Source organism: Bombus huntii, chromosome 11 (genome assembly GCF_024542735.1).
Source record: "Bombus huntii isolate Logan2020A chromosome 11, iyBomHunt1.1, whole genome shotgun sequence".
NCBI lineage: Eukaryota > Metazoa > Arthropoda > Insecta > Hymenoptera > Apidae > Bombus > Bombus huntii.
This window is the reverse complement of record NC_066248.1, coordinates 1,004,492-1,031,086: the sequence shown is the minus strand read 5'-3', so window position 1 is coordinate 1,031,086 and position 26,595 is coordinate 1,004,492. Positions and strand designations below refer to the sequence as shown.

General features: G+C 38.0%; 1 protein-coding gene and 1 non-coding gene across 3 annotated transcripts in view; both read right to left on the bottom strand.

The window, feature by feature from the left end:
• LOC126871051 (uncharacterized) overlaps nucleotides 1–26,595 on the bottom strand; it is a 223,547-nt gene that overhangs the window by 159,284 nt on the left and 37,668 nt on the right. The window lies entirely within an intron of this gene.
• Trnak-cuu (transfer RNA lysine (anticodon CUU)) lies at nucleotides 3,015–3,087 on the bottom strand. The gene has a single exon. It is a non-coding gene; the product is annotated as a tRNA-Lys (tRNA).

Genomic DNA, 26,595 nt, shown 5'->3' with positions numbered 1-26,595 from the left:
ACCAAATAAAGTAAAATTTATCAGAAATTCCAAAAATTTCACTCGCTCGGAAAGTTATTTCCGAAGAGAATCAACTCTTTGACAGACGTATCGTGTTCGCGATCGCGTACCGCAAACGGTATATACGTACTTTATCATGCGAGAATCATCGTGAAAAAATGTTAAATGTTTTCGAAGCCAGGTCCGAGACACTCGTGCCGAATGTGTCAAACGAATTTGTATTACGTACGATCGATCGACAATCCATTAAGACTTATATCGGTCTTTGCCATTCCTTGAAAACGTTAATTTTAGGCTACGACCAGATGGAAATGTTTTGATCGAAAGTGACTGGAATTACATTTATTACTTGCAAGATTTATGATGTAATACTGCACGAGTAATGGATCGTTTAAATGGTTAATGCTTTCCGTATGGCCATTGGAATAGTTAACCTACGCGCTATTGTAGGGAATTTCACTTTTCTATCTGATGACAGATAATAAAGTTCTAAGAGATACATATGTGCATACGTGTGCAATAAAGCACTCATTGATAATAAAGCATTCTTGCAGTTGTATCTGGTAATAATTTAACGTTTATTCTTCAAAAAAAAAAAAAAAAAAAAAAAAGGGTGCTCTCCACACATTTTCAACGTTTGATCGTTAAACAATCTTAATTTAATTCTTAAGCGAAAAGTTGCCAAGTATATCATCTCATCGCCGGATGTAATAACAAGGAAACTTGGAAACATATAAACAAGTGCTTCTGCTTCTTTCCTTACAACTAGTTTTTCCTATTTCGATGCGATGCGCGCAGGGCGATCAAAGAGTGGCAGAAGAAACGGACGAAGCGAATGAAATAATACGAAAGAAACAGATCGAAGATGATCGGCTGTCGATTCTCGATCGTTGACGATCTCTTAGGTCCTAGACGATCGGTCAAGTGGCACGATCTTATCTTTGACACTGTCTCAAATATATCAAACTAGACAGAGTTCCGCAATTTTTTGACACATAACTGCCTTCATTCAGGCTTAACAGCGAGCCGTTCTTCGTTAGAAGCATCGTTTTGTGTCAAAATAGAAGGGAGCAATTACGTCGAATAAGGTTATCTTCGGCGAAAGAACGAGGATAAAAGGAACTGCATGGCGATGCGTTCTTTTTCATCGTGCATCGTGGTTCGCGCAATATCGACCCTCCAGACCTTCCATCCGTACTTAATTTCGTTAAATTGTTAAATTGTTTCGAGTTTCTTGTTGATTCTCTTTTGTTTTTGACGTATAATAAAGTTTATGAACGGTCGAAGGACTCAATTTGGGTTAGGTATCTATTTAAGAGGAAGGGGATCAAATTGTGAGGGACAATAAGCGTAAACTCAGAAACGTTAACCGTAATTGGTCAATTTTGGGAAACGTAGGTTTACATGTTGAAATTCCGTCGTCGTGTCGCGTCGTTTCGAGGAAAGAACGCGAAAGATAATTAAGAACGAAAGAAGATAGAAAGTTTAATCGAGAGACGAAGATAAAAGGTAGAAATGCTAACGAAGTAATGCAATTTTTAGTGCATTTTAAACGATAATAGATCTATCATCGATCGCTGAAGTCGAGAGTTCAAGCGGAAACGTTGCGTTATTTATAAATTTGTCAATTTTCAATTAAACCGATGAAAGGAAGATATTCTAATTGCTTGAAATCGTACTGTTCCGATAAAGCTAGCAGATATATGACTTCGCTCGATATAGATAAACGCGAATGAACTGGACGCCGTAAAGAGCAAACGTAGGACCAAATATAAAGATGTATTTTTAAATATTTTATAATATTTTGTTTCTTCCACGTGAGTTATGTAAAATTTAATTTAACTTTTAATATTTCTATTAGCTTAAAAATCCTAATATCGTTATAAATACGCGTAAACGATTTTAGAGTATGAGAAAATGTACCGTCGTGTTCTAATAAATGTACATTGATTTTATCGGTAATAAATAATTCAACAGAGCTAATTTTATTACCGCATCGACTAATGACACCTGTCAGTCTAGGGGCATTTACCTATAATTACTTTCATATAGAATAAACGTTTTTCCTTTCATTGAACTTATGCACAAACCACCTCGCGTATAGCAGCTAATCTCCATTTTTCCTCACCCAAGAGCAGATACCATCGAATTTCTAAACAACTTTCGCATTTTCTCAATGTCTCTTAAATCTTTTTTTTTTTTTTTTGTCTGTCAGTTTATTTATTCATTAATTAGCTACGTATATATATACAACCGCCTCGTGAAATAAGTTAAGGGTCTTACGTTTAAACTTTTAACGAAAACGTTAACTTCGTTTCCAAGGCGAATTTATATTTAAATATAAATAAACGGCAACACTTTTCACAATTCGATCGAACGTTCGATGTATGTTTATGAAATTCGTAGATATTTTCACGCACTAGCGTTAACTAGTTTCTTTCAACAATAGCAATTTAACGAAATGTATCTAAATCAGGGTTTCGATCCTGACGAAAAGCAAGTTTCAAATTGCGCAGACTGACATGTCATAACATTTGTGTCGAGCTACAATAAGATAAATTCTACGTGAGTGCACTCACATTTTAAACTTTATTTTTAGCTTCGGTAGCTCCAAGAATGCCTACGTATCCTGCGTTAGATTAAACGGAAAAGTATAAGCTGAAATAGAAATGAGGCTATTTTTGAACAAAAACTAGATGTTTCGTATAGAAAGCAAACAGAATGGTCTCTTTTTAAAACACGATACTTGCAATTAACGCGATTTAAAAATGTAACGATATCGAGGTTTCTTTCGAATTTTCAACGTGATGTTTTCGTTAACACTGATTGAATATATAATATCGCATGTAAAATAAAAATGTGGAAACACTGTAACGCTTTACGTCTACGTCACGTTAATAGGCGGAATTATCTTCTATACTTTAGTCGATATCCGGCATATCTTTGTTAATTAAAAATATATATGCAGAAAAAGAATAGTGACGATTAGAATTAAGAGGCAAAAAATATTTTATCGCCCAACGTGGGGCTCGAACCCACGACCCTGAGATTAAGAGTCTCATGCTCTACCGACTGAGCTAGCCGGGCTCTTGGTATTTGCTGATAAAATATATTGTATTAAAGGAAGTACTATAATAATTACGTATATTGTTTGTAAATTATAAATTTATCCTTTGTGTGATACAATACGAGAAATAAAAAATATATAAATTAATCGATTAACGGGGGGCGAGAGGATTCTACGTGCAAAAACTTATCGATCCTTTCGGCAATTGCATCGGCAAGTGTCATTATAGGCAACGCGATAATTTCATACGGAGAAGGCAGATAATGTTATCTGTTTATTTAGTCGATGTAAAATAAAAGTTACCACGATCCTCTTTTACAATAGGCCAAGTTTTCTACTTTTGAAATTTATTGTTGGCGTCCTATGCCGATTTTCAACGAAAGCTCGACATCGACCCGGTGTTACCAACCAACCAACCAGTCGATGATAGTCTCTCGGCCATAAACTTGGCAAATCGTAATTTACCAGTGGTAGCAATGAAAATTCTAAACCGACTACAACCGTTTTTCCGTTCTATATACACGCAATGTTTGCCAGAGTTTACTTGCGTCCCGTTCTATCGCAGTCCCGTCTCTGCACTTACGACGAACGTCATATACTTTACGAGATCTTTTATTACGGTATCAAGCCAGGTAGATTACCATTGAGGAAATATTTAACATTCGAATCTGCTTCCTTCACGATCGGCCAATAACGCTTTCGAGGGATCGTGTAAGTAGAAAAACATGAAATTTGTTTCTGTCCTTCTTGTCTATTGTATACTCGCAACAAAGGTATACGATTATATTATGCTTTTATGCGATATTATACGGCGCCAACTTTGACCCTAACTAGTTTTGTAATAATGTAAAATTGCGAAGTTAGATGTTTCCTTCTATTTGGAGCAAGTCATTTCACGTGCTGAGAAACAATTTCCCGTTTCATGGTTACTATCGTGCTATGTACCTTCTGTCCGACTGCGATATGTGAACATATTGCGAATAATATCGTAAACAAATTCTAAACGTATTCTAAATAACGTCAACGTAGAAACCGATTGAACTTTGACATGATTTCTCAGAAGAACGATCGAGTTACGACTCGTGCTTCTTTTCACGATTCCGATCGTCGTGATCGATGGAAGGAACACGATGCAAAGAAAAACACGTTACCTCGAAATCCAAGCTGAAGTTTCCCATCGAACCGAGAACGTAAAATCTAGCAATGTAGAATCGTGACATATAATTTCTTATCACCCTGTACATTTTTAAGTTCGTTTCAAATATCGATACAGCAGTGCCTGGTTACGGAGCCGATGAAGTTTCAAAATGTTTTACACGTGTACGACACACACGATGCTACCGGTATTTATCCTAGTCGAATTTAAAATTAAAAAAACGTTGAAGAGCAAGAGTCGATTCTTTGCTTTAGATCGATATCTCAGGCAGGTTCGATAGGTAATCGTTTTATAGGTTTCGTGGTCATTGAATCGAAGTGGATCACTGGTCTGTGTGGTGCAACGTATATAACGTAGATTTTCGGCAGGATGATGTTATAATCATCTTAGGGGCACCAACGCGACGTTTGAACAAGGGCGTGACCAGGCTACGCCGGCAAAAGAATGAGCTACGAAGAACAGACAGACCAATGGCGTGGCATTTGTTATACTTAATCGCGCGCAATTTTTAATTTTTATGCGTCGTTAGCTTCGGACCTCGCATTAACTCTGTGCTGCTTGGAATCGGGCTGCGAACGTGTTCTCAACCTTCTTATAACGAAATCTTGTTAAATATTACGAGTATTTTTAACAAAGATCCAACGATACGATTATTTTGAATACACCGTACGTTTTACTTACAGGAAATAAGTTTCCCTTATTTTGTTATCGTTTAGAAACACAGAGAAAGTTCAATCATCCTATAAATTACGATATCTGGAACATTAGAATTTTCTAAACTCTAATCAAAGAAATATATCTACAAACATGTATCCGCAATATGTGAAAATTTATATACACTTGTATAAATACGACGTAGTTAGCCTAAATATATTTACACGAAATAATTATTAAACGCAGCCATTAAACCGGTCTTCCTATCTCGAGGCATGTTCTAATTCAAATCGCTGCCCCCAGGATTTAGCTTCGCCTGGATCGTTACAACTTCATCCACGGAGATCTATCGAATATTCTTCGTTCGTCGAACGCTGCAAAACGTCTCAATCAAGCGTTGAACGCGATGGATCGTGTCGATCGATCGTCGAAACTCGAACCGCGACCGATCGAACGGTTCTGCGCCATTGGGACCGTCAAATTTTATAGTTTAATAATAGAGCGGTGTTGGAGAGTGTTTGCTTATCGCATCCCTGATTTTCGACCGAAGACACGACGCCGCGCCGTCGTCGTGCGGCTTACAGGAGAGAGGACCGCCAGAGAATAAGGATAAAGGTACGAGAAAAACGAACAAAAGAACAGAGGAGGTAAAAAAGAAGGAAGGTAAAATAAGAGAAAGCTAAGAGCGAGAGAAGAGCGGCATGGATCACGTGCAAAGAGGGTGGGTGACTTGTGCGAAGCTGCTTAGCCGGGCTATGCCTCCCACCTGCGCTCCTTCTCCTTCATCCACTGGCAGACACGAATAATCGAAGCATAATTTCAGCCCGTGGGCTGCTCTTCGCGTATTTCGGACGTTCCCTTTTTATATGCCTACGTACGACCCCTCTTTATTATACTATACACAGTGTATCCTATCCTATCAGATTCGAGGGACTAGCCTATGCAAAAGTTGCAATTAACGAGGCGTCCCGGTCTTTTCTTTTTTTTTTTTTTTTTTTTCCTGCGTCGTTATGCGCGATCTTCTCTTTGTTACTTCAAGGAATGCACCCTATCAGACCAGCGAGATTAGGCTACGCGAAAGATGCGATTAATAGGCTCGCCTTTTCCCTGCTAGTCGCGTAGCTATCGTCTCCTTCCATTCGTAGGGTGTACGCTTTCGCTAAATCGACGAGGGTAAACGTATGAGACGGGTGTAAAGACGTGGATAGTCCTCTTTCTATGTATGGGATTACAGAGGATGTTATTTTTAATATTCAAGATACATCCTGTCGGATAAACAAGATTAGGTTGTACAAAGACGGTGGTTTTATTGTTATTTTTGCAAGAACATTTCCGTATGCTGTTAGAATGTATCAAATTCGCGAGATTGTACTATTAAAGAGACGCGTATAATTAATAGGAAGAGTAAGTTTGCTGATTAGAAGAATTATAGTGCAGCAGAGGTGGTTAACAACCTTCTTCTTCCAGATAATTGTATGAAATCGTTTGCTATAAAAGTTGTTTCCTGTCAGATTAGCGAGATCGAGTTATCAAAGAGTTGTCATTAACGTGTTTTCTTCCACGAGAAAAATCGAACTGCGCGAAAATGCGATTAACAAGATCCTAGCCTCGCGTTGTATTTTATTTATAGTATGCAAAGGCCACAAATAATAATAAGGTAATCGTTTGATGACACAACGCGTGATCTCCTCTTTACCATACGAGCCGTATCCTGTCAGATCAGCGAGATTAGAGGCTACAATTAAGCCAGTTCTGTATGATTAAACACGTTATTCTTTCTGTAGCCTATTATTATAACTTTGAGAGATTAGGCAATATAGGCTTGTAATTAATAAAGTTTCCGTTTCGTGTAATTACGGCACTACTTTGCCATACAAAATGCATCTTATCAAATTAGCGAGAATAGAGTGTACAACGGCTACAATTAATTTCCATACTAGTATTTCCTTACTATGCAATTATGCACAGTTTTTTCTCTAAATATGGTACCATCTATCAGATATATGGGAATAATGCATACAGGGCTATAATTAATACAGTTTTCTTGTTACATATACATATAATTACGGAGCAACTTACTTCTCTCTATTCTATTTTCTATTTTGGTACCATAGCTTATCAATTTAACAAGCTTAACAATATACAAAGTTACAATTATCCAAATTACCGTCTATGCCACTGATACGATATTTTCATCTTGATATTCTTATATCATAAACAACTTTGATAATAAACGAAAATGGCATACGTAGAAAATTATGTAACGAAAGCTGTCACAGTTTTATTAGAAATTATTCGTTTACGAAGAAACACGTAATCTATTACACATAATATCTGACGCAATACTAGGCTTAATCTAACTTCTTTATCGCGTCTGTAGACATTCTACGTAATATTCTGGCACAAAGTATCTACTATAATATAAAATATAGTGGTATCTTCGTAACATTGATAGCCGCGTAAGACGGCAGAAACGTTAAAGAGAAATTGAAACATCGCGGCAAAACGTGTATAACATAATAAGGCTGAACATCATTAATGCGTACAAGTATAACATGGATTCCCTTAAAACCTAACAAACGTACTTCGCAAAGAGCGTTGCACCGATCAGTTGCAACCTGGGAGCGGTCGAATGCAAACAAATACGCTCGAAATTGAGATAACGAGAGATAATAATATTAGAATATGCGTGTGCAGCAAAAAGAAAAGAGAAAGGAGAAGGCTCGTATTCGAAACGTTCGTGTAATCGTTGCCTCGAGAGAAAATCGATGTGGCGAGAAACGACGAGGCGTTTGTAGCTTCGAAGGAATCCTTATTCAATACTTGGGCCACACTAGATACATTGCGACTCGTTTATGAAAGTTATATAATTATCGGCGACTTGCCTGTGTAATTTACCTCCCTCGGAATTCTCTTTCACGCGCTTACTTCCAATTTCCCAATAAAGCCATTAACAGTTCACAACACGCATCGATCGCTTTACATGATTTCACGGTTATTGTGCTTTAATTATGGTCATTATAAGCCGGCAATTCAGTATGCTACGATTACCTAGCGCGATACAGGGTCCCAAAGCTTAGGAAACACCGTTCGAATACCAAACGCTCCAGCCACGGATTCCTCGAATATCGAAATTTTTTTCGAATATCCGATACGTGTATTTTTCTTTCCTTTTCCAGATTTCATCCGATAGAACAGTTAGACGTTCCTAGAACTTTTAATAATAATATTAATATTATCGTCACGAAAGCGTTCTTCCGATATGAATAACACGATTTCAACGTGATAATCGTACGATAATTTTCTTTGATACAACCTACTGGAGTCTTGAAGCGCTCAATCTGTGGTTCTGTATACAAATTTTACAGATTTATAACGATTCGTTTTTGCGAATTGTAACGAGTTTCTCGTAAGGTATAGCGTTAGTCTTTTTTTAGTATTTATTTTTTTACGAAAGTTAATTAGCGGTATTGTTTGCGAAATTATCAAATCGAATTATTCCCGAAATTATGGTATTAAGTTAGTACGTTTATCCAGGCAATTTTAACAAACCTTTTACCTAATTTTCTAACCAAGTATTTTTGTTGCGCGATATCGTTTCATCGCACCGATGTTACTTTTTAGAAGACGTTCGGTAATTATTATCAGAGAATATCTCGCGGTTATCTTAAATTAAACGAAGAGATATCTAAAAATACCTAGATGCGTATAATACATAAATATCTATCCAAACTGTCCCGTAATTATGAAATTAATGTCTCGTACTTATTAAATAGTATCCGTTAATTATCAGAGAGATTAAAAAGAAAGAAAGTTACACAAATCAAACGAACCTCGATTCCCATATCCGGCCGCTTTCCACCCTCAAAAATACCATAGATTAAAACCAATTAAATTCACTCCTTTCAGAGGGAAACATTCCAGATGAAACGCGAACGAGCATCATATTTCGTCCATTCGATGCCGGGAAAGCGGTCGGATCCCGAAAGCACACGGGAAACCGAACCACCCGTGGTCATGGTAAGTCAAGTGCAACTGCAGGGTGTATATAGTCACCTGGTTGACCGATTAGTTTCATCCATCATATGCCATAAAGGAAGTCGAGGTCTGAACAATATCTGATTTCGAGTCACGACCTGTGTGGCGTTTTCGGATCGTGGTGGGGCCTCGAGGTTCTCGGAGACACGAACCCTTTTGTGGACCACGAGGCCACCCTCTTTCGAGGGTTTCACTAAAAGAAACCGGCGCGGCGCGCGACAACCTACCTTTTACGATGCCTCGCCTCTATTCAATAACGTTGTCCACGGATGATCGTGTAAACAGCATCGCGACGTAAAACACGTAGGACGCACAATGAAACACCTTTATAGCACGTTGTTCAGAGATCACAACTTTTCCCGTACGTCGTAAACGGTCAAACAATGCAAACAGGAAACGTTCGTCCATCTGAATTGCTAACGTCTACCCGGCCGATCAGATTAAATCGTGATAAGCCTGGTAAAAATTATGATTCTGAATTCATAATTGCAAAGCGAACGCGTTTGCATTTGCGAATCGAGCCTTCTTATCCCATTACTGAAGTAGGATTATAATTAAAGTGCAGATGTCTATGCAAATGAATTTTCTTACAAGTATGTACGGACGAAGGAATGGAACCTAGCAAAAAGTAGAGATATGTTTTACCCTGTAAATCTCATGGAAATTTTCCTTTGTTCGTTTTACACATTCTTGTATCTTTAAATTTCTCAGAGATCTTTTTACCATTCTAATATAAGTTAATATAAGTAATCGATTGATATAGGTAACTCTTGACAGAGTAGAATTCGTCGATTAGATTTGCTAGAAAGAAATCGTAATTCGAAGTTTTATGGAACTCATCGGTTATGGCTAGATCAAGTAAAATCATTTTTCTGCGAAGGATTTCAAACTGAATCAATTGCCCGAACACTAAGAAAAGATCAAAGTATAAGAAAATATGTCTTGACCGAATTATGTATTATTTAAAATTTTTTTAGCTTGCTCGATGTCCATTTTTAAATCCAGACGAAATAATCATCTCCGATAATTATTTTATAAAAAAAAATTGATCGATATATAGTCGATATTATTTTCCAATTTGAAAAGAAACTATTTCGGAGCAGATGTTTCAGATAAAACGGAGATAGATAAGATCTTACGAATTCTGGAATCTCATTATCTGGAAATCTAGAAACGTCACGCGGAACACTTCTAATGCAGTTCAATTTGGAATTCTGAGACGGGTATAGAGTTTCGGAGTAGGAAAAAATGGTGGCGAGCAAAAGAGCCGACTGACGCGATCCAGGCGAGAGAACAATTCCCTTGCCAACCCTTTTCTCGTGATTAATGTATGCAAAGATAGCGCGTTCAGGAACAAGCCCATTCTCTTGATCGGTTGGAACGAAGAACAAGACAAGCAAAAGCAATTTCTCTGACGAGTTCACTTAACGACTATCCACGATTGACAAAGTATCTGGAGATCTCAACAATAGGCTCCAATTAGTAAAATAATGAATTTTCACGACATCGATGAAATTAACATAATTTCAAGTCTTCCATCGATCTACATCCTCATTCGTAAACTTTAGCACGAACTTTTTGCGAGAAGTTACATCTAATCTAAAACCTTACTATCTAATTGGAAATCTTAAGCTGTAAAGAATTGATATTTTTAATATTGCAATAATAAGCGAGTCGATTTTTAATAGTCGTATATTCTATATTCACCTGGTCTCTCGATTGCTGTTTCAACCAGTATCGATATTCGTTTAAACAATCTTCTGTTATATTTGTAGTTAAATATTTGGTTTTTTATAAATTTTCAACGATCTAATTAATACAATCGATAATCGACCGTTTAAATAATTTTGTGGTCTCTGCGAAATACTCATGTACCGAATATCTTGTAATTTCTACGTATGTATTTGTTCCAAATATTACCAATATAATCGTAGCGGTGGAAATTCGTAAAAATTTTAACGAAATTTCAAAATATTTTGTGTAATACAGGTAAAAAATTCGCAGGCGATGTCTACGAATGTTCGAATACTTTCACGAGGTTGAATATACGTAGGAAAGTTACGATCTACGAGCTTTACCTGCGTTTCTCTTTTACTATTTCTTTTTAAATTCTTTCACGGTGCTTTCTAATTGTAAAACGCCCGGCCTGGCATACCCGGCAGACAAAAACGTTATTGCAACTTGCTCGGTACACAGTTGGCGGTAAAGACGTGACGAGAAAAAGCAGGAAGAATTCACGAACGAAGTTTCAAGTTCCCGGCTAGCCGTAGTTTTGGAACCGAGCAGGACGCGGCAATACCTCGTGGAGGGAGGACAATTCTCGTGGCAACCCTTTCAGCATGATTAATGCGCGCGAAGATAGCGAGTTCGAGGGCAAGCCCATCCCTGTGAGGGCGTATTAGTTTTAGGCTTCAGGAAAAGACGAGAAGAGGAGGAGAGGGACGAGAGGGAAAAAGGAGAAAATAAAATCCTCACATCCGACCTCTTTCATTGTAAATGCCCCTGTGTGTTTATTGTCCCTGCCAAGCTCTCTAGGTGTGCTTCGAGAAACCCGTAAACTCTATCACGGGGTATTTTGGGGACCGGGCCTGAAAACCGTAGGACGCCTTCCTTTACCTTTACAAGATACACACGGTCTGATTTTCAGCATCGAACTATCGATGCTGCTCAAAGATAAGAAACGTGTACGCCGATTTCTCGGATCGGGGATCGTAAGTCTACACGTACCTGTGCAGCTCGTGTCTAATGAAGCCACGGAATTTGGATCTACTTTACGAGCTAAGCTGGAAATCTACCGACCCGATGCGATGGGCAACGATGTTACACTTACAGCTTTCAGCAGAGTTATTGCTACTTGCGAAATAAAGAGTTGCTTGTTTTAAAAGATTGGTCGTTTGTTATCTTGATTTAAAAAAAAAATACATAATTGGGCTGGTCGCGAAGGAAATTCATCGATCTACTTTCTATATTATAATTCCCCGAATGTTTCATGGTAACTAATACTATTTAATTTAGCGTAGATTATCGTTTTCAAGTAATTATCTATTATTCGTGCCTGCTAAAATACGTATTACTTACAGTTACTTTGATATTCAAGAACCGTAGATAGCTAAAGTTATACTTTACTGTGTATCTTGAAATAGACTCCCTTTTCTAAATAAATCGGGTCTTGAAATCCTTGATAAAGTGAAAATATAAAAATATCTTCGATTTCTATCTCATTTACCCTAAGTTAAATCCAAGCAAATTAATCCATGCAAAGTAATCCGGATAGAGCTTTCGCTTATCGTTATCAATGCCCTGTACCTTGTTGTATCGTTCAAGTAAGATAAACGGTAAAGGAGCGTCGAAAGAATTAAACGCTTTAACGCGTACAATAAACTTTTGACTAAAATTGAAAATTCCCTAAGAACGTATGCTTTCTGTAGATGCAAAATATCTTTAAAATGACGTATTACGTATAATATATGGGTGAAGGAAAATTCAAAATTTCATCGCGAGCTCGAGATATCACAATCGCGGTTAATGACGCGCGTAATGAAGTAATTCTTCAAAGTTGCCACGTCGAACTCACTGAAATTAAGATTCATGCCAGGATGAAGAACTGGTGGCCGCTTAAACAGCCAGAAAATCTCAGCTGAACGGTCTTCGTCGAGATTGATTAATCGAAGGTTAAGGGTTTCAGGGCGTTAAGTGGTTCACTGAAATGTTTCTATGGGCTGACACGACGGTGGGAGCCAGAAGACAAGAGGCCGCGCGTGGTTTCAAAGCCGGACGGAAGGACAAAGGAAAAAGAAGGAGAAGAATGCGACCTCGACCAGTTGCCGCTTCTTTCGTGTCAAAACACGGCGCTAATACATCATTAAAAGAACGCGCCCCTAACGTGCCGCATCGCCGCACCGTACCGGTCTAGCGCCACTGATTGTGAACTACAAGGACACCTCATAATCGATCGGCTCAGTTTCGCTGGATGTGTTGCGTCCTCGTTACGGGCTATCTTGCCTTTCTTTTTCTTGTTCTTGCTCTTCTCATCGCTTGTTATTTATCGCTCGTTGAGTCGAATATGCTAGCGATCTTCGTTCGACTTCGATGTTTGATCCGAGCGATCCGAATCGCATTCCGATCGACGAGCGATTCCGACGACGTTCGAGCGATCGAGAAAGTACGATTCTAAGAAAAAATCCTAACGTTACCAATAGATATCATCAACGAGTAGACTACGATCTTTTGGACGATCGTAGATAATCAAAGAGACAGAACTTGATCAAAGATTCGATCCACCTACTGAATATTACGACGAGTGGTAGACGTATTCTGGGAATTTTTGTATCCTCAAATTTCTCATAAACGTATACAAATTTCTAGCCTAATGATGAAGATACTCTACTAATATCGGGGTTATAGAAGTTTTACTTTAAAGGTATAATTAATTAAAATTTACCACGAAGATATAATACTATAATTTCTATAATTTCTATCGCTATTCGATATTTATGATTCAGCGATGATATACGTATCGACGCGAAGAATATACTTCTAACTATTTACCCTTATAACTTCCTTAATAAAGCATTATATGAACGAACGGAATAATATAAAGCTATCGGAATTTTTCTATGTAAATGATTAGATTCTATGTAATTATGCAAATTTTTCAGTAGTACCGGTTATTCGTATCTAGCACACAGAATCCGAATATAAATCTCAATTCGAAGAACGCATTATACGGCTGAACTATGAACGCTATCAACTTGGTGAATCGGTATGAATTAATATAATTTATTATACCACGATGGCGAATAGTGCTTTACAGACGTATATCTTGATTTATAGCGGTCGCGTTAATTCGTTTAATAGAACAGTGTATTGACTGGGAATCGTGGACGTCGGCATTAATTTCTGTTCGCTGTGTTTATACACATAATTTTAATAATACCATAATCGCTGTTATAAATTCTTTATATTTTCAATGCAAATGTCATACTGTTATCTAACTTAACAGTATACCATTCATAAAGCCATGTCATTTAGCATTTAGTAGACAAACCTGAAATTGTAATATTTTATCTGTCTAGATGGACAATGTTCGGTGTTTAATCGCAGTGATTTAAGTCGAGACGACTAATCGTATCACGATCAATTCTTTCGATCGTTATTGATCGATAATGATTAACATGGCGATCAATTTGGTATAATTTCGTAAAAACATTATATTTTCGTGACATTAAGTATAATCCACGATAAGCCTCGTTTTCAATCCATGCCTCTCATATCGCTACGATATTTATTGCGTAGCGTTGAGAAATTCTGCCAGTTTTTATCGTTCGTTTACCTGTCTCCATCGTTGTTTAATTACATAATTATACGTTCGCATCGATGCCTCAGTGTCGTGCAGAAAATAACAACAACGATATTACGCGTATTACGATACTGCAAATTGTATTTTTTTCTGTTTCTTTCTTTAAATTTCGATTCGTTGTTTCGTCTGCATCGATGTGTTAGCAAGTATTCTTAAAAATACTTCGATTCGAACGCATATATCATCCAGCAAATCAATAAAGTTACTATTTGCTAATCGCCCTAGTATCTTCTATCGGTTCCACCCTTTAATGCCATCCTATCGTACAAAATCTATTTCAGCTATCCTCTCGAGCAAAATAACCGCTACGAAAGTTCTACCCGCCCCGAAAACTCCTTCACGTCACCGTATGTTATAATATTGCGGTATAATATACGGCGATGTAGATCGTTACAGACGAAATACTGCTGTTTATCCATTTAAATACCGATCTTAGATGCAGCACTGGAGGAGGCAGGAGGGAAAAGGGAGGATGGAGGATGGAGGAGGCGAACTGGCGCGGCGGTCAATAAGTTAAATGACAAATTGATGCAGAGTTAAATTGGCGGGCGAGCCGGCGCGGCGCAGGTAAGGTAGATGCATTTGGAGATACACTCGTGAGTCGTAGGTGCGCGGGCCGGGGCCGCTCCGCGCCGAATTTGCGACGCCTTCGGGCACGATCGTTATACATCGCAGTTTCTAAATTAGTCTCAACTCACTCTGATTGAGCACCGGCGCAGCGAGCTCGTACCGATCGCGTGCGGCCTACTCCGATCGAGAATTTATCGCGGCTCGATCGAAGAATATTAAAGGCGAATACGCATGCTCATCGACGATCATCCCGTCGAGTTACGTCTCTACGCATGACTTAACCGCGTACATTGTCGAGACCTAAATTAAGTTTCGACAGCCTGTTGCCGTTACTTTTTCTTCTTTTTATCGGAGACCTCAAATTAGATCTCATTAAAAGATTCTAGAACGCTTTAACCTATAGTTTGCGAATAACTTTCCCGTTTTAAGAAATTTCTTTCTCTTTCTGCTTTTATATAACGAGAGACAAACGTATTCGTACTATAGTACAACTGGTGATAATGTCATTCGTAATATAGCATAGTGTACATAGATATACAGTTACATAAGTACGTACGTATATTTGAATCGATATATTCAATAACATAGGGCGTTGCAGCACATCGCTGAATTATTCCTTATGTCAGAAAAGTAATTATCGTTCGTCACGCGACACAATTACGGCAACTTTAACCAGTGTATCGTGCGCCTTACTTTTGTCTACAAAGTTTACGCGTAGAAAAATGCGAAAAAGCAGATTAACAGCGCTTTAGCCTTCCCGGATTAATCCGCTTCCGTTTAGAAAAGAGTGCGCAGCATAGCATTCGAGGTTGTTTAAAAGGCAATCAGCGGCAGCTTAGCTGCGGTAATATCAGAGAGCCGCGTAATCGATTCTTTTCTCTTATTTTTCGCGAATCAAAGCAAGATGGTTTTCGAACATAAATCATAGCATACGCGCTCTCGATGCTACTTAAGTAATATACCGCGGGTAATTCAAGGCCCGTAACAACGAGTATCCGAGAAGAATACGGACTTTATCGTGCTATCCAGCCAGACAAAAAGGACGAAAAGGAAATGATTTGAACTATCATTTGTGTTTAATCGAGAACGTATTACCGATTGCCGACGAGTTGCAATTTTCCGTTGTTCCGTTTCTCCAATAAATAACGTTCTATAATATAGAGAAAGAGACGCGGCGGGGTGAACAAGCGGCAGAAACAATGAAAAAATAGAAAAATGATATGTTAAGTAGACTCGTATCTGCCGCCGTTTCTTTGCGCCAGCACTTAAGTATTCGATCGAAGAAAAATCCAGTGGCAATGTTACACTTTTAAACGAACGTTCGCAAAGGGAAATAGGCGCAAAAAGCTCACCATAGTTACGGATCCGGTGCAATTATTCCCAATGTCCGAACAGCATTCCTTGATAACATGGGGCAACGTCAGATCAACGATTTATGACAGTTTGATGAATACTTATTACGAACAAGTACTCGCATTCATCGATTACTGCAATTAGCGAACATCGATTTAACGTGTCCTTACCTGCGTATGCCTTGTTTAAACGACAATAATATTATTGCCGAACGTTATGCGATGCTGAACCAAAACGTTCGCACGACGTTTCCACAATTTTGAAAACGTGCGATAGTCAAGAATCGTACAACTACGGACACTCGTGGTAGATAAGGTATAACTAGAACTGGAGATAAAGGCAATCATTATTTTTGGGAAAAATTTGATTAAGAGATTCCTTTATACGAACTTTGTGTCTTTACTATGATTTTTATTATTTTTCCTATATAAAAATTGTCGTTTTTTCTCTCCTTGATTTAACAGGCTCGTTATTATCATTTTTCTTGGTAAGTAGAAACTTGAAAGAAACCCTTGTCAAAGGTTTGCGTTAACATAAAATTTAAAGAAAGAAAATTTTAAGAAATTTTAAGGAAACAAAGCAGCAGATCGATGCACTGGCCATCTTGTTCCTAGATAATATTAAACGCTATCGAAAAGAAATAATAACAGGAATGTCTGCTCACATTTACTAGTTTGCGCGAATCCAAATTATTTATCGGTCAATTACGCCTACTTACTTAGTAGGGACGCCTTCGTATATTATCCTACGCGTTCGCGAAACCTATAATAATTATATAACGTATCACGCTATGCACGACAACAGGCACGGGTAAAGACATTTCTAAAGGTTTTCCCTTGGATGCACGAAACATTTAACAAATTAACGAGAATCTAACCGAATTGATATCGATCGCGCGGCGAATATTTTCAAGCGCCGAGAACCTCTCCGGACAAATTGCCACTCCTTCAATCAGAGATTTATCACGATTGAATCGACGTTTATTATAGTCATTATCTCGCTACACGTTAGTCCGCGTTCATTTGCATGACGCAGATCGGCCATTCGGCTTCGTTAAAGCGTTGGTTTCGCGGTGCCAACGAACAGCGTACTGTTCATAAATATCGGCAAAATTGTAGTAACGCGTCTCGTGATGCCGTCGATGGCCGGCTACTGCGTATTTCGGCGATTAACTGACACGTTAATTCTCGATTCACGCGCCATGAACAACATTGTACGGTACACGTTCCGTAAAAACGACATTTGCCGAGGAACAGTCTCTTATCGCCTTCGTGCTTCGCAAACTGCCATTTGACTCGTAATTGCGTTATAGAATATACTGGAAGCTACTTTCCTGACACCGGAGCGTTCGTTATATCTCACAATTTCCTGAAATATTATAACGCGAGATGGACAAATCCAATTTTTATAAAATTATTTTTACACAGACGCTTATAAAATTAAATCGCTTAATCGAGGATAATATTATGGGAATCGAAGTTTTATCGTTTTATCGTGCAGTTTCTCTCGGCTCGCTTAAAACGATTTACTCGATATTTTGCATAAATAACATAACTTCGCCTAAAAGGTGGAAAACGAGGAATTTCAAATACTTCGACGTATCTTGAAGAATAAAAAAATGTTGAATTTTAACGAAAATAGCCAAAGTACTGCAAAATACGAGAATGAGAAACTCATGAAAGGAAATCGTGAAAATGAAATAGTCACGCGAAAGCAATTTCGTGACATAAGAAAAGTAATTATCTACGATAAGAAGCAAGAGAAAGAGATAGTCAAAATTATATTACGTAACGATTAAAGTTACATAAAAGAAGTGAAATTTCGTTTATTGGTCATTGAACGAATATCAATTGCATACAAGAAGCAATGTAATAAGAGGCAAGAAAAGGGATCGATTAAGATTACGTTACGTAACGATTAAAGTTATGTAAAGGAAGTGAAATTTCATTTATTGGTTATTAAACGAATATCAAACTATTACGTACTACGTAATAATAGAACCGAGATAAGTGAAATCATTATTAATTAATACTCGACGTACAATTGTATAAATACGTATGTTACGAATGAACGAACGAAAAGAACGAAAGGATATAATCTACGACTTTGAAAACGTATGTAACGCGCTTCCTTATCGACTCTTTCGTTATAAAAAAGTATTTAGCAATTCTGTTCGCCATTAGTTTATCTTTGTGGCAATATCAGCAAGCGTAAAAATACGAAACAGTATTTATGACATTGGTTTTTCTAAATCTAGTTTGCCATAGAGTTGCTCCTTTATCTAAATTTGCCACCATTCGCGTTACTCGTATTCTAAGAACAGAATGCCCATCCTAATTTCGTCGTCAATTTGCCCTCGTATCACATCGTTAGTGACAATTAGAGAAAAATCGCGGCGAAAAAACACGGAATATTCGCTTGTATAATATAATGCCAACCCTCTCTTACGTAATTCCGAGTACGACGCATACTACCATTCCTTCCTCGTGACTGTTTATCCGACACAACCACGTCGTTTCTATTTTCAACCAGCCAACGCACAAAAAACCTTAAGGATTCATTCTGTCTCGCGAGTAAGCTCGTAAAGCCCACTTGTCCACTGTCCAGTGAGACTGTTTTGTCATCCGTCCCCTTGTGACAAGTTTTCATGATCCCCGATTGACATGCAACATTCCGCAAAGGAGCCTGCGTTTCTTCCAATTTACACAGTGTCTTCCCTCGCGTCGCGTTGCATCGCGTCGAGTCGAGTCGAGTCGAGTCGGCACTTTTACGCTCCAAAAATAGTAATCCGCGGAGTGAGCTAATCCCATTGAATCCGCACGAGCGGGTTAAACGCCATGGAATCCACATTAGGCCACGAGTGTAATGACATCTGGCCGAGCGAGAGGCGACAAGGAAAACGTTTCCTGCATAAAATGCGACCAAACCGCCAGACTAGACAACGTCTCGGTTTAGGTTTGTACGTACATGGTGTCCTAGGACAAGTAGCGCATCAGGGCAGCATGGTAAGATAAGTAAAAAATAAAGAATAAAGTTCCCTTCTTCGAGACCTGTTCTTTGACGCAATTATTGTGCGCGCAAAGATAAATCGAATAACACAAAGTTTGAAGCACCGTTCTCGTGAAAATCAAGTTTTAAATAGCCGCCTTACACACTTGATCGATAACGTTGATCGCATGCCATCGAGGGTTACTAGTGCACGTACACTCTCGCTTAGAAATCTCGCAACATCTGCCTCGAATAAAATTTTCCTATTTGGCGAACGTAATCGATCTTGAATTACACGAATCTTTTAATTAAATCGTTAATACGTAAAATATACATATTGCTAGACTGCGCTATCTTCGTTATAAAAAATTACCATTTGTTTTTTTATATCAGTATCATACGAATGTACTTCATTTCAAAATACTTACTTCAGTGCAACGCTTTTAAACGGAGTTCTGTAATAGACAATTTTTTAAATTCGATTTTTCCACAAGCCACGCTTCGAACGATCTTGATACTTTTACAACAAGGTAATTTCATATTCTGGTGTATCGTCTATTTTAGAACACCCTGTGAATGCGTTCGACGCATTCGTCGCGTGTATCCCTTTATTTGATTAGAGTACCAACGCGATGCGCTTAGGCCGCGTCGCCTAACCCTCGTGTTAACACTCGTGGTACGCTCGTCCTCTGGATAAACAGACCGATTACGCGCTTGTCAACGAGAATTTTTTTTCATTACCATTGAAACGAGCGTGATAGAAACTTATTGACGTTAGATTTGTATGTACTGGCCAGCTAAAGAAAGAACGGTTCACTCGTGTCGAGTTTTCTTCAAACTATTTCGTGCGCTGTTTGAATTACGCTACTAATAACCTTGCAAAGGATGCCAAGTATTTTTGGACGATTGAAATACTAGCGCGATTACCTTGTGACTCTCGAACGCGGCATACGCATCGTAATGTTCGGACGATCGAGAGCAGAAGAAAATGTTTTCGCGAAAGAAGACGCACGTGTTCGTGTAATCTGTGCACGTGAAAATGCCGCTTGCACGATGGCCATGCGTTGTCAACCGGTCGCCAAGGTTGCAGCAAGGAAAACATCGAGCTCCGCAGCGTGTTTGAATTGCGGAATGATTTGGTGCCGAAGATATATTTCGTTCGGCGTTGGTTCAGATTATCGGCCGCGAGATACCAACGTATCATGCGCGTTAAATTCATTTTCGATGTCTTCTAGTTTTTAAAATCTCGTACGAGTTTTCGTTTAAATACAGTCTCGTACGGTTATCGTAATTAATAAAAACAAGAGCATAGTTGGCGGCGACGAGGTTATTAGGTAACGACAAATTCCTCGATAAAAGGTTCTGATACTGATGTTCAAAAATTCTGGCTGATACGTGAAACTGTTATTGACAAATCTAAACGGCGATAGTTTCCAAGCGATTCTTATAACTGGTATTTCTTTCTTCGAAGAAGAAGATATTTAACAGCCAACGAAGAACAAAATTATTTACGAGAAAAAAATAAAGTATTTGATTTTGCATATAGAAATTTGACAGAACGAAGAGTAAAAATGCTACGGATGAAAATTATGATCTTGTATATTAATGCTATTTACCATGAAAAAAGAAAGGGTAAACGGCATAGTTTACGATCCCATCGTTTCACAGAAAGAGCGAACCATCGTCTTAGCGAAGCACATAATTTCCACTGGCATCGGATACTACTCTTGTCCCCTACTGTTTTCCACGCATTTGTCCTCTACAAACTGTCACACTAACTGCTTCCTGCATTTTTTAAAAATTCCGTCCCTATTTGTGCGATATAGATGCATAATGCGCATGTAACATATCCCGTTATAAGACGATATTTCTTTCTTACATAATTGTAATTTTAACCGCGAGAAAAATTTCTAACAGAGCGAAGAGAAAACTTTGAAAAATACTCCGCATAGACATTTGATTTTCGATCTGTTTCGCGTGTCCCTGGCGAGAAATAACGCCATTTCAGTATTCGTTATTCGCTTTTAACCAACAAATGGAACTACCGAACATCGATTTCGATAATAATCACGATGACATAGCATTCGGAGCGCGTTGGCTTGTGCAACGTCTAATGACAATATCGTGTCTCATAGATTATTTTATGGGTTAAGCTTCTTAATAATCTCAATCAAGTATGCGTTTTAGTTCGTAATGGCGTTAGGTCCTTGTCATACATAATCCGAGAGATTTAGACAAGACGATGCGAATTATGGTTTCGAATTCCCTTGCAAATTCAAAATAAAATATACCAGCCCGGTTGGATAGTTCTTAGTAACCAAGTAACGATAGTTCGTAACGCTCGATGAAACTTAAAATTGTCATCAAAGTTTTTAATCCGTTTACTTTCAAGTTAAAATAGACACGCCGTAGAAAGAAAATATGCAAAGTTACGAATTATAATTGTACTTGCTAGCAATTACGATTATTCGAACAATTCAAAATCTGAAAAATTTTTATCTATCTTTCCATTCAGCGTCCGACGATTTTTTAAATTTTGTAAATTCCGTGCAACAACCTTGGACAAGATATACAAGTATACAAGTCAATTAATATAATCTATAATTTATAAGTGCAACGACTTTATTCGAGTAGAACAGAGGTATAGTCTAACACGTCGATCGTTCAGATTCCCATTTTTACGTACAATATGAACGTGAGAACCTTTTGACGTTCACGCAGCCTCTATACTGTACGCATCTGATCAACGCTTGGGAGGTTCGCGCAACGCAACGGTACACGTTGTCCAACCTTTATCGAGCTGACCTATGCTTTAAATTTTAATAATCAACTACAGCCATAATCAGATACGGTCAAAGTAAATAAACACCGGCTAAATTTTAACAATAGCGTGCAGAATTTTTAAGCAACTTTATTAAATTTCAAAGAAGAATACGGCCTGTACGGTGGTATTGGTAGTTAGCATCGTGAAAGTATATCTTTCACAGGGGCAAAACTTGTCGGGGCTCATTCAGCCAAGGTGCATGTAAATTTATTCCATTGAGGTGTGGTGCAACGTGCTGCACATATATCGCGCATGGACAGCGCAGCTTCGTCTTGCCACCTCCACATAAGTTATGTAACCACCCGGTCGGTCATCCACGTCAGGTTCCTCACGAATGTTCGGACCACTTTCGCTTTTGGCGTCCCGTCGCCCTCCTCGAAAGAATAATTTCGATCAGTCACCAGTCCGTCGGCTTATACGCGTCTCGTTAGAGGCTTCTTTCTCCCCTTGACGTTAATATCTTCCTTTTGCATCATCGTATTTCAACGCGTGTGTTGTTCCTTCCTCTAATGGTGAATTATGGTGGTCCGATACCGATGCTCTTGTATCATCAGATAGGAACCAGTATGTGATCGCGATCCGGAAAGGGTTTAATAAGCTTCGAAAAAATGACGCGCAAGAGGATTTTATGTCGTGAGTCGTAAGGTACAAGTTATTGCGCCCCATCGTGCAAACAGTTAAAAAACAATGTGTAAGTTTGCGAGGAGTCCGATCATTTTTCAACCGTAATATATTACCGTGTTACGTTGTATTATTCTGTGTAATAGCGTTGGAAGAATGAGGGGTGAAATAATTGTACCGATTTTACCATCACCATGTTTCAACGTTATCCGGAGCATTCTCGGCCGACGATAAAGTAACTTTAATATACACGATGAATGACCGAATAGCTGACGACGACGTCACGCAAAAGATACGCGTTTTGAGGAAAAATCTTCGCAATTTCTCGATTCTCCCGATCGCCTAAATCTACCGATGTAATGCTAAACTGGGACCCCAGCTTCTACATTTTGTAATATTCTTCGCGTAAATACTGCTTTTTAGTGAAAAATTAAAAACTTCAAATCAAATCTATTTCAATGTAATTTCAAGCGACTGCAACAAAATTTCTTTGTTCAAACAGCTGTTTGCAAACGTTATTCCGTAAACGTATTATAGGCCTTCGCGTAACAGCTTATTGAGTGAGTCTAGAAGACGTTTGAATGATCATTTGATTTTAAAAGAAAGTTTGTCGTAAAGATATTTTACTAAAAATGGTAATTTTAAAAGCAAAACCTTTTTAAGCTCGATAATAATTCTTTAATTTTTTCATTGTTTAAACGATAGTCACTTATAACACGCGAAAGAAAATATTTATGTTAAGAAACGAGAAGGATTGAAAGAACAAAATGTTAAGGTCGGCTGAAATGGACTAAGAACAATATTTGTATTAGCTAAAACTATGTAAATGTACTTAACATAATAACATGCTATTACAGCTAGTGATACGTTTTATGTACTATTTTTACACTAACTTTTTGTACAACATTTTAATAATAATAAATAGATACTATATGATACTCACTGACTTTTATCAACGTTTCGCATCATAGAATTACGCAGTCGCTATCCTCAACCAGCATTTTGCCACAATCTTGACTTTTGAGATTTCTATCTCAGGAAGCAATTTACTACATTTTTCCAGCTATCTCTTCCATCTTCGACCGACCATAAGCTATAGTTATACAATTTGATGTCGTGAATATAGCCATAAAGTGCACGTAGTTGATAATTACACGAATCGTTCAGTTTAAGCGAAGATCTCTAAAACTACTGCGAATAATTGACATTTCGATAAAAAAAAAAAGAAAAAATAAAAACAGAAAGAAGCACGGACGTACCGTAGACGTTACTTCTCTAAAAAGAAAAACGTATTCTTCGGTTCAATTCGGCGGAAACTCCCTGAAAGGACTACGAATAATTGATATTTCGGTAAAAGAAAACAAACATACTGAAAAACTATTTCGTCCAAAAAAATCTTCCCTCCGACATTTATCAAATTACAAAAGAAAAAGTTTACATGTTCGCGCGTACATTGATGTATATACGAAAATCAGTAATCGTCGGTGCCACATGGCGACCATTCGTTGACAGCAGAGGAATATACGACTCTTCTGCCTTGCGTCCAAGTTTGAATTCTTTGATCTTTCTCGAAGGATCGAAAAGTCAGCGATCCTATGCAGCTTTAAACGTCCTCACGAGCCATAAAACCCGACACTGAAATCTGAAACGTGGCCCAAAGATCGATGGCGAACATCGCCGGACAGTACGACGTACGACGCGACGTGTAGTTGATGAAAAAGAAGTAAAAACAGAAGGATTTGTGCAGGCTCCGTTTCGCGCCTCGCCGGAAGTGGTGGGTGCAACCAACGGATCTGGCAGCGAAATTCGAGAGTCGTAGATTCCTTTTTCGTAGATTTTTTCGGGTACGCGTTTGCATACGTATTCACGGCAACACCGTGTAGATCCGGAGGCTCGATATCACCGATTTATTGACGTTCTTAAACGAGAAAACACACCTTGCGATCTCTTTCGTATAACGATTTCACAAGTGTAAACGTCTGCCATGTTTTCGTTTTGGCAAACGTATCGCGACGATAAGTTTTCGTTTATCGCCTTATTAATTCTTCACGCCGATTCATAGCTAGAAGACGACACTTTAACGCGATATAGTTGGAGGAGCAAACAAATCCCTAGGTTTAAGAGTAAAAGTCTTCGTAATGGATCTAACTAACGTTGTGACAATCGATATTTTTGGAATATCCAAAGTGACAGAAGGAACTTATATTTCATCCGAACTGATTAACGGTACAGTTCCAATTTTAAAATTACTCGCCTGTAAAAAATAGGAAATGTCAGTTATCGTGTCTTTCCCCTATACTCTTCAATTAAGAAGCTTGGTAATAGCTTGCGTCCACGACTTGGTTCGCGTGATCTATCGATATACTCTCCTTTCCTTTACATTGAGTTGCATTTTTATAAAATTGAAAGAAAACGAAAAAAGGATCTATAAACATAGATCTGTCTCGAAGAAAGTTTCGCCATTGTAAAAATAATTCAGTTTCAAGCGGATGCAAAATAACGTCCAATTATTCTCTTGAAGAAACTCTGTCATAAATTTGTAATACGAGTCGTAAAATGAGGTGTAATTGAGAAGAATAAATTTCGAAAAAACGCGTACGATATTATACAAAAGACATATCGTACGTACATAGTGAAAACAAATGTTTTAGAAAAGACTTAATAAGGAAATATTATAGGTACGTACTTGCGTATAATGAAGCTTGTAATATTTTATTACGTATATTTGCAGGAAGCGACTATATTATTAACACCCAGTAAAATGAAGAGATTTACATCTTATAAACACATTCTCGTTGCTATTGCTGCAGCAGTTTCACTGCTATAACGATTCAACGAATTACCTATACACGACAGCTTATTTCCACCCCAGCTATTACGAAATGGATTAGGTCAATTGTCGTATGCATTATAAAGTATTTTATAAGTAAATGAATAAAATTTATGTCGATGCAAATCACTGTACAGTAGCTAGTAATTCTGGAAGATGAAACGCGTAGTCGTATATCTCGTAACGCGAAAGTAACGATTTGATTAAACTTTATCATGCAGATTCATCGCGATATAACGGTCGAAGAAAGAAATTATAAGCAGCGATATTACGACATTACGAAAAGCAAAAGGATGTTAATATATGTATATCGATCGTACCATAATCACAGATTCTTTCTTCCACCATGTGGCTTCGTACGAGGGCTTTCTCCACGATGAAAGCTGGTATCGATAATTCTCCGGGTAAAGTAGTCGCGAAGCGAACTACGTGTATGTTCTCGAAGTAATTTTCATGAAATAATATATCGCGCTACAATATCTGGCGATGCAACAACCTGGAGATTCCTCTGTTCTCTGCATAAAATCATCCTACCGGTTTCGCGCTAGACCGATAAGAACCGCTTAAGGAATTCCTACAGATCGATAATTAGTTAAAGAGACGCTATAATTTAATATGACATCAGCAAAATCGATACATGCTCGATTTCAATGCGGCTGACGAGATTTTAATACGATAATGTGGAACATCGAAGACTTGAAATAGACAGTTCCATTTTAAATTAAGGACTTTATCAACGATTTAACCATTTTCGACAGCTTAAAATACTTGTTTTATAATTAGTATTCCGTTATTATCTTTTATTAATTTCCCTTATTTTTACACAGCTACAACGCTTGCAGTTTCCGCTCGTTCGAAACTCTCTATTTTGCTAATTGTAAAATTTAGTAAATAAATAAAAAAAAAAGAACATCGTAATACAACGTTTCCTGTAATAATCACGCGTATTCAGAAACTTGGTCTAAGATCGACTTAAGAGTCTCTTAGAAAAAGTATTCCGAAACGTGCACGGGTTCTTTCAATTTCAATTATTCAAACGTCTTAGGATATTTACCAGACAATGAGAAGGGATAAAATTCGCTTACACACCAGCGATTACAATCGCTACTTATTGCTCGAGTTACTAACCCGACTA